The sequence below is a fragment of the Schistocerca serialis genome, chromosome 5, assembly GCF_023864345.2.
Source record: "Schistocerca serialis cubense isolate TAMUIC-IGC-003099 chromosome 5, iqSchSeri2.2, whole genome shotgun sequence".
NCBI lineage: Eukaryota > Metazoa > Arthropoda > Insecta > Orthoptera > Acrididae > Schistocerca > Schistocerca serialis.
The window spans coordinates 493,277,080-493,294,562 of NC_064642.1; the positions used below are offsets into that span (position 1 = coordinate 493,277,080).

The 17,483-nt window shown below is 40.9% G+C and overlaps 1 protein-coding gene across 6 annotated transcripts in view; it reads left to right on the forward strand.

Moving 5' to 3' along the window:
- The window catches only part of LOC126481672 (protein phosphatase 1 regulatory subunit 12A), a 374,220-nt gene that overhangs the window by 120,906 nt on the left and 235,831 nt on the right, over positions 1–17,483 (forward strand). The window lies entirely within an intron of this gene.

Consider the following 17,483-nt stretch of genomic DNA (forward strand, 5'->3'; position numbering starts at 1 on the left):
AGAATATGGTGCTGAAGTGGGTTGTTTGTGCTTGCAATGCTTACGATGAACCTTAGTAGTCCATTAAACAATTTTACATGTTGTTGTGTACAAAGACACAGTGTGAACAGTCTGTCTGTCAAACTAACTCCATAGAAGGAGACAGAGTGGGTATTTTTTCATGTTCAGATAAAGGGGGTTGGGGTGATCAAAGTGGCTTCAAAGTTGAAATTCCACACCCTGATCTAAACTGTAAATTGGGATTTGCTGTGACCTATGTATGGACATTGTGACAATTCATTTGACCATTTACGTGGAACATCACCTCATCAGTAAACATGGGTCAGGAGTAAGGACACCATTCTCCGTTGCTTCCTGGAAATGTTCACAAATCCACATCTGATGGTGTCGTCACTTGATGAACATTCCAGCAGGTGTATGCGATATTTCTGAGAACTTCTGTAAAGTTTGGAAGGTAGGAGACGAGGTACTGGCAAAAGTAAAGCTGTGAGGACAGGGCGTGAGTCGTGCTTGGGTAGCACAGTTGGTTGAGCACTTGCCCGCGAAAGGCAAAGGTCCCGAGTTCGAGTCTCCATCTGACACACAGTTTTAATCTGCCAGGAAGTTTCATATTTCTGATGTTTGTGCAGAATCTTCCACACAGTTGGCAGTGGAATGCCCAGTTTGCTACTTGCACAACATGTTCTTCGGGCTATAAAGGGAACGCCTCTTTGGCATTCTCCAGTGTTTCACAGGGTATATACGACCTGGGAGATCCGGGAAAAACCCGAGAATTTTTTCATCCAGGAGAAAACTGGGAAAACCTGGGAATTGTTTAGAATTCCAGGAATTTTTCATTGTTTTAGTTTTCAGTTAAATTTTTGTGATTTTGACTGGTAAGAACCAATACTGTAACGAAGGATATTACTGTATCCCGCTACTGCAGAATAACACTGAGCAACAAAACATGAACAGGAGAAAAAAAAAGAAAGAAAATAAAACTTAAGTTGCAAAGGAAATGTGCCATATACAACAACAAAACAGTGCTCATACAAGTGTCTGCCAACAGCAAAGTGTATCAGAAGCTTTAGGAAGACTATGCAATTGCCTCCGATGAGTGTGGCGTGACAACTGTTAAAATTAGACTCGTTTGAGCTGTTGCGGGCGGGCTCTTGCACATGCGCAGTTGAGTCGCGAATGTGAGTAGTACCTTCTCCCTCTACTCGTTACAGATATGTGGCTGGGCGCCACTACTTAATATTGCCCCAGTTCTGAAATTAGTAAATCTGGGGCTGATGCACAGAGCAGTCTGAGTTGTGGTGGGGAGGTGGGTCATCTCCACGTGGCCTGTTTACATTTAGTCGTTTTGTTGTTTCCTCTTCATTTATTGCTCTCACGTTAAATGATAACAAAACGGATTTTTGTGGCCGGGAGCTATCAAATGAATTAAAATACGTTCGTGTAATTACGGAAAGCTAAAATATGTTATCAGTTTTATATTTTATTTCCACCTTTCTGAGAGTCAAACATTAATCGCCTTACAGAACAATGAAGTTATTTTGGACGGTTTGCTAAAGAGATTTGGCTTCTATTAATCTTTTCTGTTGAGGCAGTCAACTTATTTGAAACGAAGTGTTTAATTTGACACTATTGGCTAGTTTCAACTGTTCGCTGCATTTCAAGTGCACTTATGGCATTATGCCAATAAAGAATCAAACATGAGATAATACAGTACTGTTACTCCAAGAAAATTTGTATACGAATGTTCATTTTAAGCCGAATTATGTGTTTTCATATGGTTCACGAAATTCCGACGCTCTTGAAGTGTCCTCTGAGGTCTTGTTTCAAAATGGTTCAAATGGCTCTGAGCACTATGGGACTTAACTTCTGAAGTCATCAGTCCCCTAAAGTCAGAACTACTTAAACCTAACTAACCTAAAGATATCGCACACATCAATGCCCGAGGCAGGATTCGAACCTGCGACCGTAGCAGCAGCGCGGTTCCAGACTGTAGCGGCTAGAACCACTCGGGCACCCCAGCTGGTGATGTCTTGTTTCTTTTATTACATAATGTGAGATCTTTTAATGTTTTACACGTACAAACATATATATGGGCTTCCAGCGTCATCGTAGCTGCGCAAGCTCGGTGACGCTTGTTATCTGGCGCGCTCTTGCAACTGCTGAAATGGACCTATTTCTAACAGGTTGCGAGAAAATATTGCAAATGGTGGTTTGAAAAGCGTTACATTCAAAGGAGATTTCCTTTTACCTAAGATGAGCTATGTGCGAGAATGTACGATGAATTTCTTAAATCACAAAGCGTTTGACTCTCATTTAAAAATCAACTCTTTGAGGACAACCATTTAGAATAATTTCGAGCCCAGAAGATCAAACATTTACGTCGTTATTAAAAATTTTACTGACACATTTGTGTGATGTATCTTAAAGTGTAACAAGTGCAAAACATATCAACATTATATGTGGAAGCTTAGCTTCTCTTCCATCTTATTAATCTTTGAGACTAATATTATAGGTGAATGCTATGTATATTAATTTAAACCATTAACTTTTCTTATTTGTGTGTTCGTGCTGCTTTAAGAGTGATCTTGCTATTGGCTGACTACATCACTTGTCCTATGCTGTCATCAGCTGTCGAGGTCACGTGACATGAGCCATGACTGGTTTACAAAAGCGCATCGCAATCTCGATTTCAATGCTTTGGAAAGTGACATGTAGTGTTTGGTGGAATTCGAATTTATACCTTTGTAATACGAAAATATGCAGTGTACATGTTTCTGCACATCAAAGGTCTTTCAAAACTTGTTTTTTCCCCCTGAGTTAAGTTTTCTAAAGTGCCGGGAAATTTTACTCTGGTATATAAAACCATTAACATTCAAAGGATTGATGAGTTTTACAGTGTCGACTAGGAGTATACTGTCACTTAACATGGAAAAGGGTATTTTCACCTGGGAGAAAGTGTGTTTTTAACCGGGAAATCCGGGACAAATCTGGGAATTATTTTTCCTTGTCCACGTATACACCCTGGTTTCAGCTGCAACATCCAGTTATACAGAGCTTTTTCCCTTTACAGAGGCCACATGTATCCTTGAACTGTCAACACCACTGCTGAACGCTTTGGTGGATTGGTGGCTGTATGTTGTACAGTCTTCAGAACACAAACTGCATGGTAATGATGGAATCAGTCTTCTAATATTGCAGCAAACAAAATACATACTTTCTGTTGGTCAGTCACAATTTTGCAAACTGCTATCACCCTGCCGCCTGGTGAATCACCATGAAACCTGCAGTGACATAAACAGAACATTAAAGTATGCTCTTTTCATTGATTATCAACACAAACTAGTGGACATTATATATTTGAAGCTATGATGTCAAAATCTGGTGAATAATTTGCAATCACCCTGCAAGTAGTATTGGTAGAGGGGAGATGGAAAGAAATAGCAGGGGACATTTTCAGGGGATGTTTTTTGTGAGGAAGGAGAGGTGAGCTGTTGAGCAAAAAGTAGATCAACAGCTGTATATTTCATAACATAAAAACATTAAAACTGTTTCATAAAGTTTTAATATGATGGTAAACTCCAGACAGAAAAATAATTTACCGACACATCTGGTTGTTTCATGTATTACATTGTACATTCATGATCTAGAGCAATTTAATTAATTCAGGAATTTTATTTTCTTGGAAACAAAGCCCTTACAGATTGTGTACAGAAAATAAATAAAAATATGCACCACAAACAGAAGTAATAAATGTTAAAGAAGTTGTAGTGCTACCTTGTTTTCTTCCGTTAATTACAGATAAACATACGATGCACTTTGGAGAGACAGTATGTGGAAAAATTATCTGCTGAATCCCTCAAGAGCCTTTTTACTTCCTCGTCTGAAGCAAAATGACACTGTTTTAATAAATCATGTTGATGACAATGCTTGCATCTCTGCTATGGTATCACATTTTTTTTTTTTAAGCTCGGTCCTTGTCTCCTGGAAATTATGCAAAGAAACGCATTTTATACTGCAATTCCCATTTCAAAATGTGAATAGCTCTGAGGGCATTGTAAGAATGGCATGCGTACTTAATTGTTCAACCATGTCTTTTAAATGCAGTATTGCTTTTCCAAAGCACAGACCATACTTGGACAAATCTTCTGATTGTAGCTCTTCCAGTGTCGGAAGCAGTGCCCTAGATTCTGATGTGGGATAGGATAAAAATTCCTGTGAAAAGACAAGCCAAGAAGCGCCATCAGTATGTACTAAAGTCGGCACTAATTCAATCAGTTCCCTCGAGTTCATCAAATGGTGGTATGTGTAATTTTTCAGAAGACAGCAGAAAACCTTTTAATTTATGTCATTGCTTCTAGTAAAAATTTTTTTTTTTTTTTTTTTCTTTTTTTTTTTTTTTTTTTTTTTCAGAGACTGGTTTGATGCTGCTCTCCATGCTACTCTATCCTGTGCAAGGTTCATCATCTCCCAGTACCTATTGCAACCTACATCCTTCTGAATCTGTTTAGTGTATTCCTCTCTTGGTCTCCCTCTACGATTTTTACCCTCCACACTGCCCTCCAATACTAAATTGGTGACCCCTTGATGCCTCAGAATATGCCCTACCAACCGATCCCTTCTTCTAGTCAAGTTGTGCCACAAACTCTTCTTCTCCCCAATTATATTCAATACCTCCTCATTAGTTATTTGATCTACCCATCTAATCTTCAGCATTTTTCTGTAGCACCACATTTCAAAAGCTTCTATTCTCTTCTTGTCCAGACTAGTTATCGTCCACATTTCACTTCCATACGTGGCTACACTCCATACAAATACTTTCAGAAATGACTTCCTGACACTTAAATCTATACTCGATGTAAACAAATTTCTCTTCTTCAGAAACGCTTTCCTTGCCATTGCCAGTCTACATTTTATATCCTCTCTACTTCGACCATCACCAGTTATTTTGCTCCCCAAATAGCAAAACTCCTTTACTACTTTAAGTGTCTAATTTCCTAATCTAATACCCTCAGCATCACCCGACTTAATTCGACTACATTCCATTATCCTCATTTTGCTTTTGTTGATGTTCATCTTATATCCTCCTTTCAAGACACTATCCATTCCGTTCAACTGCTCTTCCAAGTCCTTTGCTGTCTCTGACAGAATTACAATGTCATCGGCGAACCTCACAGTTTTTATTTCTTCTCCTTGGATTTTAATACCTACTCCAAATTTTTCTTTTGTTTCCTTCACTGCTTGCTAAATATACAGATTGAATAACATCCCGGAGAGGCTACAATCCTGTCTCACTCCCTTCCCAACCATTGCTTCCCTTTCATGTCCCTCGATTCTTATAACTGCCATCTGGTTTCTGTACAAATTGTAAATAGCCTTTCGCTCCCTGTATTTTACCCCTGCCACCTTCAGAATTTGAAAGAGAGTATTCCAGTCAACATTGTCAAATGCTTTCTCTAGGTCTACAAATGCTAGAAACGTAGGTTTTCCTTTCCTTAATCTAGCTTCCAAGATAAGTCGTAGGGTCAGTTTTGCCTCAAGTGTTCCAACATTTCTACGGAATCCAAACTGGTCTTCCCCGAGGTCGGCTTCTACCAGTTTTTCCATTCGTCTGTAAAGAATTCGTGTTAGTATTTTGCAGCCATGGCTTATTACACTGATAGTTCGGTAGTTTTCACATCTGTCAACACCTGCTTTCTTTGGGATTGGAATTATTATATTCTTCTTGAAGTCTGTGGGTCTTTCGCCTGTCTCGTACAACCTCTTCACTAGATGGTACAGTTTTGTTAGGCCTGGCTCTCCCAAGGCTGTCAGTAGTTCTAATGGAATGTTGTCTACTCCTGGGGCCTTGTTTCGACTTAGCACTGGAAGACTTCTGTCAAACTCTTCATGCAGTATCATATCTCCTATTTCATCTTCATCTGCATTCTCTTCCATTTCTATAATATTGTCCTCAAGAACATTGCCCTTGTATAGACCCTCTATATACTCCTTCCACCTTTCTGCTTTCCCCTCTTTGCTTAGAACTGGGTTTCCATCTGAGCTCTTGATATTCATGCAAGTGGTTCTCTTTCCTCCAAAGGTCTCTTTAATTTTCCTGTAGGCAGTATCTGTCTTAACCCTAGTGATATGTGCCTCTACAACCTTCCATTTGTCCTCTAGCCATCCCTGCATAGCCATATTCCACTTCCTGTCAATGTCATTTTTTGAGACTTTTGTATTCCTTTTTGCCTGCTTCATTTACTGCATTTTTATATTTTGTTCTTTCATCAATTAAATTCAATACCTCTTCTGTTTCTGAAGGATTTTTACCTACTTGATCCTCTGCTACCTTCACTATTTCGTCTCTCAATGCTCTCTACAACCTCTGGTTCTTTCAGTTTAACCAGGTCCCGTCGCCGCAAATTCCCACCTTTTTGCAGTTTCTTCAATTTTAATTTACAGTTCATAACCAATAGATTGTAGTCAGAGTCCACATCTGCCCCCGGAAATGTTTTACAATTTAAAACCTGGTTCCTGAATCTCTGTCTTACCATTATATAATCTGTCTGATACCTTCTAGTATCTCCAGGGTTCTTCCATGCATACAACCTTCTTTCATGATTCTTGAACCAAGTGTTAGCTACGATTAAGTTGTGCTCTGTGCAAAATTCTACCAGGCGGCTTCCTCTTTCGTTTCTGTCCCCCAATCCATATTCACCTACTACATTTCTTCTCTTCCTTTTCCTACTATCGAATTCCAGTCACCCATGAGTATTAAATTTTTGCCTCCCTTCACTATCTGAATAATTTTTTTTATCTCATCATACGTTTCATCAATATCTTCACCTGCAGAGCTGGTTGGCATATAAACTTGTACTACTGTGGTAGGTGTTGGCTTCATCTCTATCTCTGCCACAATAATGCGTTCACTATGCTGTTTGTAGTAGCTTACCTGCATTCCTATTTTCCTATTCATTATTAATCTTACTCCTGCATTACCCCTATTTGATTTTGCATTTATAACCCTGTATTCACCTGACTGAAAGTCTTGTTCCTCTTGCCACTGAACTTCACTATTCCCACTATATCTAACTTTAACTTATCCATTTCCCTTTTAAAATTTTCTAACCTACCTCCCCAATTAAGGGATCTGACATTCCACGCTCCGATCTGTAGAACACCAGTTTTCTTTCTCCTGATAACAACGTCCTCCTGAGTAGTCCCCGCCCGGAGATCTGAATGGGGGACTCTTTTATCTCCGGAATTTTTTACCCAAGAGGACACCATAATCATTTAACCATACAGTAAAGTTGCTTGCCCTCGGGAAAAATTACGGCTGTAGTTTCCCCTTGCTTTCAACCGTTCGCAGTACCAGCACAGCAAGGCTGTTTTGGTTAGTGTTACAAGGCCAGATCAGTCAATCATCCAGACTGTTGCCCCTGCAACTACTGAGAAGGCTGCTGCCCCTCTTCAGGAACCACATGTTTGTCTGGCCTCTCAACAGATAACCCTCCGTTGCGGTTGCACCTACAGTACGGCTATCTGTATCGCTGAAGCACGCAAGCCTCCCCACCAACGGCAAGGTTCATGGGGCGGTCTAGTAATTTACATTCTGAAAAACATGCAGTTACTGCACAGCTTTAAAGATCTTTAACTTTTAACAAACAAAGTATTACGTGAAGGTGCTATAAAATATTTTACCTTCTTGCTGACTAAACTTGCTTACACATGGCAAACCATGTTTTTATACTATAAGACAAACTGAAGGAATATATTCGCAACATACCATGAAATTGATATGTGAAATATGTGGCTGTGTCTCAAATTAGGTCCATAGATTTCTGTATATTGCGCTTCAGTTATGTACTTGCATTTTTCATCAATACACTATCTGATCACAAAAGTATCTGGACACCTGCAAAACTGACCACTACATGTCATGAGAGGCTGACCTGCCAGTATAAAAGGAGGTGGGAAGTCGGTATAAAAGGAGGTGGGAAGTATTTGTTGTCAGGAGAGTCGGTTGGTCAGGAGAGCTCATTGACTTCTAACGTGGACTACTCACCTGATATCAACTCTTCTAAAGCTGCCCAAGTTGACTGTTGGTGATGTGACTGTGATGTGGAAACACAAAGGTCAAACTACACCTAAACCAAGATCAGGCAGACTTCATGTGTTGATGGACAGGGATCATTGAGCATTGTGGAGCATTGTCAGAAAAAATCACATGAAAACAGCAGGAGGAATCAGTTCTGATTTCCAAAGTGCTACCAGTAGTCCAGTTGGCACAATGACTGTGTGTAGGAATTTATAAAGAATGGGTTATTATGATTGAACAGCTTCTCATAAGCCACACATCTCTGTAATCAGTGTTATGCTACACTAGAGGAGGAGTAAAAAGTGACACCACTGGACAGTGAATGACAGGGAACAAGTGGTTTTGAGTGATGACTTGTGCTATACTCTGTGGCAATCTGAGGGAAGGATTTGTTTTTGATGACTGCCTGGAGAACATTACCTGCTGTCAGGTGCAGTATCAGCAGTACGGACAAAGTGGTTTTATGGTACAGGAGTGTTTTTCATGGTTAGGGTGTGGTCCCATTATTGTATTTAGGAAAACACGAAATGCAGAAGAATATGAACACATTTTGCAGCATTGTGTACTGCATAAAGTAAAGGAAAAGTCAAAGCAAGATCTTTGTTTTGCGTCAGCGTGACAATGCATCGAGTCATAAAGCGGTATCTGTGGGGCAGTAACATTTCTGAGGAGGACTGGCCTACCCAGAGTCCTGACCTGAACTCAGTTTAACACCTATGGGACGAGTTAGAAAGCTGACTTCACTCAAGACCCCCAGCGTTCTTGTCTGCACCTCGTGGTCTAGTAGTTAGCTTTGCTGCCTCTGGATCTAGGCATCCCGGGTTCGTTTCCTGGCCAGGTTGGGGATTTTCCCTGCCCGGGGACTGGGTGTTTGTGTGGTCCTCATCATTTCATTATCATCATCATTTGTGACAGTGGCTAGATTGGACTGTGTAAAAGTTGGATTGCGTAAAAGTTGGACTGTGCTGATGACCGCCCCACAAACCGAACATTACCACCACCCCAGCATCCACCATCACTGTCTTCTCTGGGTTCTGCTCTTGAGTGAGAAGGGACAGTCATTCCAATGTAGACATTCAGACATCTTATATAAGTGAAGGGCGCAGATTCCATATTAATATCCACTAATACGCGTCAGGATACTTTTGATCAGGTAATGTATGTGGAGTTACTGCAAAAGCTAGAATTTTTTCCCATTACGCTCAAACTCTAAATTCCATTTTGAATGACCAAATTGAACTCGGAAACAAAAAATATATTGAAAATTTTTGGGTTATCATCTTCTGAAGGTAATAATAGTCAGAAGCCCCAGTTAGTTGGAAATAAATCTACAGATTTGCAGGTTAGTGATGTAGTGCTAACCGTTGTTCGTGATCATTTGTATTTTTTTTTTCATGTGTTCCCTGGATAACTGTCTGCAATTTGCTTACCAAGCATCAATCTCTGCATGTCTAAGCATTATTTATAAATATTATAGTTTTGACATTGTATGTATTTGATATATATGTGTAACTCCTGCTGTTAATAAAGATCTAAAAGTATTGCTTGTATTTTTTGTAGCGGTTTGGTGGTAAAATAACTGCTACGGAGGGATGGAACAGCTGTTCTTATAGACGTCAGGATAATGATGGCTCTCTCACCTAGGCATTGTGGGTTTGAAGGGTTCGCAAGGGCTACGGGAATGTGTCAAGAGGTGAAGGTGGCTGCACCAAGGCAGAAAGTGAGCATGTAAACTGTTCACTACTTCAACAAGTTGCAGCAGTTACAGGTGCACAGCCTCGTCCAGTGGTTCAGTCCAGTACTATCGTACAGGATCCACATTCCACAGATGTGATCAGGTGTTGATCTTGCATTCTATGGTGGCAAGAAGTGGTGTCATGAGGACAAAGGTACCTGATCCCCCAGTAGTGCCAAGGTCTTGCATAGTCGGCGTACTTTGAAATTAGTGTCAGATGGAATGACCTTATGTTGTTATACTGCTGTCAGGGCAGCTGTGTTCCTCCCAGCTAAGGAGAGTGTCAGGGACTGGCACATACGCCATGGAGCATTGACTAGGAGGGCAGTAGTTTGAACCTTGTGCCATCTGGCAGCTGCCTGCAGCAGGAAGAACATTGGTGGCATTGCGGTGGCAGCCAGCACACAGCAGACACTTAATTCGAAGTTCAGCTATGTTGACACACCACCTGGCTGTGTGGCTTGCCTTTATACAAGACTAGGCAGTCTTGTAGCAATTGATATTGCATACGCAGCCCATCAAGAGCTAACAAAATTGCCTCAGCATCCGGGTCATGATTGCGGATCACCTGGTTTTGTGCAGGTGAGCTTGCGGGTGTTAGTGAGCATTCGGATTTAATTATCAGGCTCCAGCTTGTGTCCACACCACCACTACATTCCTCCCCTCCTAAAATAATCTGGCACACTTAGTGGCTAAAAGTCTGTCAGCAACAAGGAGGTTGTTCCTACAGTTCATACTTTACAAAACACTAGTCCAGAGACAAGTTCTAAGCTTGCAACTGTATGTCTGTACTCTTTGTTCCCATATTTATAATAATATTGTTTTCATGGTTCCACCTTCTTGGGCACAGGCACAATTATGAAAGACAACTCTCTCTCTCTCTCTCTCTCTCTCTCTCTCTCTCTCCCTCCCTCCCTCCCCCCACCCCTCATATAGGGCCAGTCACTGGCTAGTTCTGTTAAACTACGCACAAGTTATATGACATGGACACTAGTATAATTCATACATACTACTACACTTTAATTACTTTTGTCTATATCATTTGCACTTCAGTTTATAGTCCACTCACTGTTTCATGCAACTTTTTCTATGTTGTCATGCTGAGTCTGTAGGTAACACTAGTCCATAGAACATAGTTCATTACCTTCACTTGCCAATTTGACAGCAACATTAAACCATCTAATAATGGTGGGAGTTTGGGGATAAAGGATTGCATTATTAAACTACATACCCACACTTTCTCATGAGCTTTCTCCTTCACTCTTGTACTTAACCTTGAAAACATATCACTTGCCCTAATCAAGTTACCACACTTCGGAAAATGATCAGCATGTTTCCAGACTAAACTAAGCATGCCAAGTTTCCACTATGTGTATCACATCACCACTCATTCCTCATAATGAGACATCTCATTTAGAAGTTCTTTTCAACTATTTCCTAGTTACTACTTGAACTTTAACAAAATGTCTCCTTCATACTCGTATGTAAGCCTCTTGCATGAATGACGTTCTCTGTGTTTTTAATCTTGGCAATTCTAAATGTTTTCAAGCATAGGTGTACCTGATACATAAACATTCAGAAGAGTTTAACCTCAGTTATTCATAAAAAGAAGTAATCGGTGGTAGTCACTGTTATATTGCTCATAAGAATAAGAAGACTATCACTTAAAACTTAAACTGTACCTTGCCCTGTGAAAAACCTTTCCAGTGTTTGCTCCGCAATCCCCCTAACGTATTCATCCACGGACACTTTCACAACTAAAGGCCGTGTCCTTTAATGCAGCTCAACAATACTAGGAAATCCTTTGTCACCATAATGCCCTAATATGCCATCTTCACCATAAATCCTCAATACTCAATAATAAATCTCAGTATCTCAATTCAAAGCTTCCTGAGGGACTAGTTCGTTCTGTTGTGCTATGCCAGCTCCTTCATATCACTGACTTATTTAACCACAAGTGCTTTCCCAGCCACACCCTCTCTCTCTTAGTACATCTATGTTACTCCATAAAACTTCCTAGTACCCAATACATTCTCCCTTACACTGATTGTGACAGTTATTCTAGGCAGCTTTTCTACTGCCATCTGCACTGTGTCTTGGCACAACTGGAGTAGTTTGATGTAGGCAGGACCAATCATGTCTACACTGGTCTATCATTTACATAACGGTCTCCTACTTGTACTTCCCTGTGCCTTCCCAACATACACTCTTACAGTGGTATCGGAGCAGTAGTCTGATACACAGTAGTGGGGTTTTTCTTTCCCGAAGTGCTTCTGCAAAGGAGTGAAGTATACCTTTGTATTTTGCTGTGTAGACTAGTGGTTAGCAAATTACTGTAAGTTTCTGTTTCTTCAGAAGTCTTGGTGCATGTCCTTGTGTGAGGTGGCTTTCTAGTATAATTTCCCAGCCATCAGACCACCACATCATGGCACAAAGTTTAAATCTCATAATGGTACGGCATATTATTTGGATCAGTGCATTCTAGTTCGCATACATATCTCGTACACTAGCTTTCGGTTAAACAGAGTTTCCAGTAACAGATAATTTTAGATACATCCACTTCAGTAGAGAAATTTGTTTCCATTTAAGAGTTTGTCATGTCAGGGCATAGTGAGAAATCTGCAGAGCATTTTTAGTGTTTCCAGCTAGTGCTCAAAGTTGTGGCAACATTGGGGCACTGGGAATGAGACCTGTGACACCATTGGTGTCATTGGAAATCCCTGGCGACTTGGGTGCCGCTACATCTTCTGATAAGCAACATCTTGCCAGTCTGTCCTCACTTGAAGAGTGGGTGGCAAACAGTGGTGGGTTCGCGTGTCACTGGGTGAAAGGTGAAAGAGGAAGCAGATCGCGTGACTGGCTCTTATGCCTTAGTAGCAGGTACAAGGTGCTACCCAATGTTGTTGTTAACTCTGAGACAGCATGGGATGCCTCTCCTGTTGGGCCAGTGGCCGATCTTCCTCTCCAGTACAGACAAGTGCAGAGGGTGGGTATGCTTTTCATTGGGAGTTCCAATGTTCCGCAGGTGATGGAGCCCCTCAGGGAAATAGCAGGAAGGAATGTCAGTGTGCACTCAGTATGTTCACCGGGAGTCTTGCCTGTGATGCGGAAGAGGCTGTGCCTGTGGCTGTGAAGTGCACTGAGTGCATAGAGTGGAACATGTTGTTGGCATGAATGATGCCTGCTGCTTTGGTTCTGAGGCCATCCTCGGCTCCTATCAGTGGTTGGCTGATTTGGTAAAGGCAAGTAGCATTACACACAGAGTGCAGGCTGGGCTGTCTGTACGTAGTATTGTACCCAGGTTTGATTGCGTTCCTCTGGTTTGGAGCAGAGTGGAAGTTCTAAACCAGAGGCTCAGACCTTTCAGTGATGGTATCAAATGCGAATTTCTCGATTATAATTTTACTGATCATCCTGCTGTAATAGGGGATGACTTCAACTTGCCAAAAAACTTGTGCCAGGCACAAGAATTTGTGTGACATTGTTCTGGATGTCATGTCCGAAAATTACTTTGAGCAGATAGTTAAGAGAACCAACTCGTGAGGGTAGTGTCTTAGGTCTTCTGACAACAAACAGACCTGAATTTATCGAATCAGTTAACTTAGAGGAAGGTATTGGTGATTATAAGGCTGTTATAGCATTTATGATGGGTTCTGACAATGAATGTTGAGAAAGATAGGAAGATATTTTTGCTTAGTAAGAGTGACAGGATACAAATTTCAGAGTATCTGAGCAGTTTGCGTCAAATTTTCGGTGAGTACGAAGATGTGGGAAATGAAAGTAAAATATTCAAAGGAATCGTGCAATACGCCATAGACAAGCATTTTCCAAGTAAGGTCTTGAGGGCTGGGAAAGACCCACCATGGTTTAATAGCCGTGTTAGAAAGCTGCTACATGAAAAAGGAGAACTTCATCCCACATTCAAGTGAAGTAAAAACCTAGCTGACAAACAAAAGCTGAACAAAACGAAAATGAGCATAAGGAGAGCAATGAAAGTAGTATTCAATGACTTGGAAAGTAAAACTTCGCAGCAGATCTGAGGAAAAACACTAAGAGGTTTTGGTCATGTGTAAAATCAGTAAGTGGGTCAAAATCTTATATTCATTCACTCAGTGACCATACTGACACATAAATGGAAGATAAGAGCGAAGGCCGAAATACTGAAGATGGTCTTCCGAAATTATTTCACCGCCGAACATTGTAAAATGGTCTCTCCTTTAAATCATCACATAAATGTTGAAATGGCAGCTATTTAGATAACTGATCGCAGAATAGAAAAACAACTGAAATTGTTTAATAGTGTAATGGCATCAGGACCAGATGAGATGCCTGTAAGATTCTACAAAGATTATGCGAAACGACTTGCTCCCCTTCTAGCAGTAATTTATCATAGGTCGCTTGAGCAACAAACCAGGTCGCTCAAGCAACAAAGGTTACCTAGTGACTGGAAGAAAGTGCAGGTCATTCACATTTTTAAGAAGGGCTGTAGGACAGATGCACGCAATTATAAGACCTGTATCATTGACATCAATTTGTTATAGAATTATGGCCTTCTTGGAGAAGAGAAATATCCTCTATAAAAATTGACATGGATTCCGCAAACAGAGATCCTGCAATACTCAGCTCACTCTGTTCCTCCATGAGAGCCACAGCACTCAGGTTGATGCCATGTTCCTTGACTTCAGGAAGGATTTGACACCATCCTGCACTGCCATTTAGTGAAAAAAAATACAAGCTTATTGAGTATCAGAGCGCATTTGTGACTGGAGTCAAGACTTACTTGCAGACACAGTTCAACACGTCACTTTAATGGAACAAAACTGACAGATGTAAAGATAGTTTCCAGAGTACCCCAAGGAAGTGTGATAGGACTGTTACTGTTTACAATATATATAAATTATGAAGTAGAAAAAGTCTGAAAGGCTGTTGGCAGATGATGCGGTTGTCTGTAACAAAGCAGCAATGCCAGAAGATAGAAACAGTTTGCAGAATGATCTCCAGAGAATTGACGAATGGCGCAGGCTCTGGCAGTTGTCCATGAATGTAAATAAATGTAACATATTGTGCATACATCGGAAAAGAAATCCACTAATCTATGCCAACACTGTTGATGACTAACAACAGGAAGCAGTATCTGCCAGATAATATCTATGAGTAACTATCCAGAGTGGCCTTAAGTGAAATGACCACATGAAACAAATAGTGGGAAAAGCAGATGCTGGACTCAGATTCATAGGAAGAAACTTAAGGAAATGTAACTCATCCCCGAAGGAAGTGGATAATAAGGCAATTGTTTGATCGATTCTTGAGTATTGTTCATCTATCTAGGATGCCTACCAGATAGGACTGGTAGAAGAGATAGAGAAGATCCAATGAAGAGCTGCAAGTTTCGTTATGGAGATGGTCAACAACCTCCATTGGCAAACATTACAAGAGTGGCATTTTGCATCACAAAGAGATTTACTATTCAGATTTCAAGAGAGCACACTCTGGGAATAATCAGCCAACATGTTACTCCCCCCCCCACCCCCACCCCTCCCGCCCCCCATACATCTCCCATAATGACCATGAGGAGAAAATTCGAGAAATCGGAGCCAGTATAGAGACCTACTGACAGTCATTCTTCCCAAGTGCTATTTGTGAGAGGAACAGGGTTGGGGGCTCAGTTAGTGGTACAAAAAGTACCCTCTGCCACACCATGAGGTGGCTTGCAGAGCATGACGTAGATGTAAATGAAATGGAAAAAAGGGGTTGGACACAGAATCAGGAAAAGTGGAAACAAGGAGCCAATGTGTTGTTGTGATAATGACATGCTGCTACTTATTTGCGTAGTGGACAACTGTTGCATCTTTGCCAGTCTCACTACAGTCACCAGAAAGGAACAATTCAGCAAGTGAGTGGTCGCATGGACCCTGTTGGGCACCAAAGTGTAGCAGGTCTATGGTGCAATAACTGCTGTGGAAGGGTGGAAGAGTCATTATTGTGGTGATCAAGAGGGCAAAAGCCTCTCACACGGACATCGTGGGTTTTGAAGGGTTGACAGGGGCTAAACTAATCTGTTGGAGGTGAAACTGGCTTCCCCAAGATAGACATGTGTATGTAAACTCGGTTACTCCAACAAGCTACAGCAGTTACGGGTGCACTCACTCATATGGCGGCACAGCCTGATGTCAACTCCCATTGTCAATTTTCTTTGGCTGTATTCATATGTCGATCTTGTGGTCCACAGTGGTGAGAAGTGGCATCAAGAGGATGGTGGCGGCTACTGCCTCAGTAGTTCTGAGGCCTTGAATTGTCTGCATATCTCGCTAGTACTGTGTCAGATGTGACAACCTTATATTATTGTTAGCCTGCTGGCAGGGTTGCTGTAGCTCCCCCTGCAGAGGTGAGTGTAATGTCGAGTAGGTGCCCTGTGGTTCAGTGGTTAGTAGAGCATTATTCCAACCCTCATACCATATAGCAGCAGCCAACCCACAGCAGATGCTGATTCATTGCGCAATTGAGTTGACATACTAGTCTGATTGTATGGCTTGCTTTTGTACTAGACAAGACAAGTTACGTTGCAGTTGAGGTCATTTTCGTGGTCCATAAAGTGCTTTCAAAATGCCTTGAAATGCCAGTTATTGCCTCAGCACCTGGGACATGATTGCAGACTGCTGGCACTGTGAAAGTGCTGAAGTTGCTCAGTGGGTGTCTATAAGCATTTGGATATCGGCACTAGGTACTGGCTTGTGTCCACACCACTGTGTTTTACTCACAATTTCCAAACAGTATTTTGCTAGAAATTTTTCGTATTCTTGAAGTTCGTACAATAGGTGCTTTGACTGAAACCAGTTACACATTCAAGAATAAATTAAACAGCAGCTTAGGTTTTACGTGACGTCATTCCTACTATTTATCTAATCTGTGGTGCGGAATTATGAAGAAATATTATTCTTGGTTATTGTTTCTGCGAACAGTTTAAAGATACATAATTAAAACCTGTAAAAAGGATTTGCCAACTTTTTTTAGGTGTGATTGCATATTTTATAACTAAGAACACACTGTACTATTAGACTTTCCAGCTGGTCTGAGTGATATGATGCAGTGGTTGAGCAGCTGATCTCACATTTGGAGGAACAAGGTTCAGAGCACTGTGAATACCCACATTCTTATTTTCTGTGGTTCCCGTACATCTGTTAAAGAAAATGCTGGGGATACCTCTATTCAGGATAACATGGCAGCCTTTTTCGCCTTTTCTCATCCACTCAGAGTTTTTCTGTCTCTAATGACCACATTATGATCCAGACATTACAACCTAATATTTCTTTCTTCTCCTAGCCTGATTATCTTTATATTTTTACTGTTTATTATTGTCTAACTTTCTGTAAATAAGTATTCTCAGACTTTGGAAACAAGTTAATTTCAAATCTGAAAGCTCTTCTGTTGCCATATTAAAATATACACGAAAATCATTTCTCCCCACTTGCCCCCCGGCCCAATTTTTTGTACTTTGTTTCCTGTCTAATGACTCTTTATTATTTCTCCTCACTTTGACATCACAACCACCAAAGTTTACTTTTCTTTTGCCTCTTCCTTCTACTATACTCCTCATACTACTACTACTACTACTACTGCTGCTGCTGCTACTACATTTTTGTAGAGTTGGTTCAGATATGTAAAAATGATGTT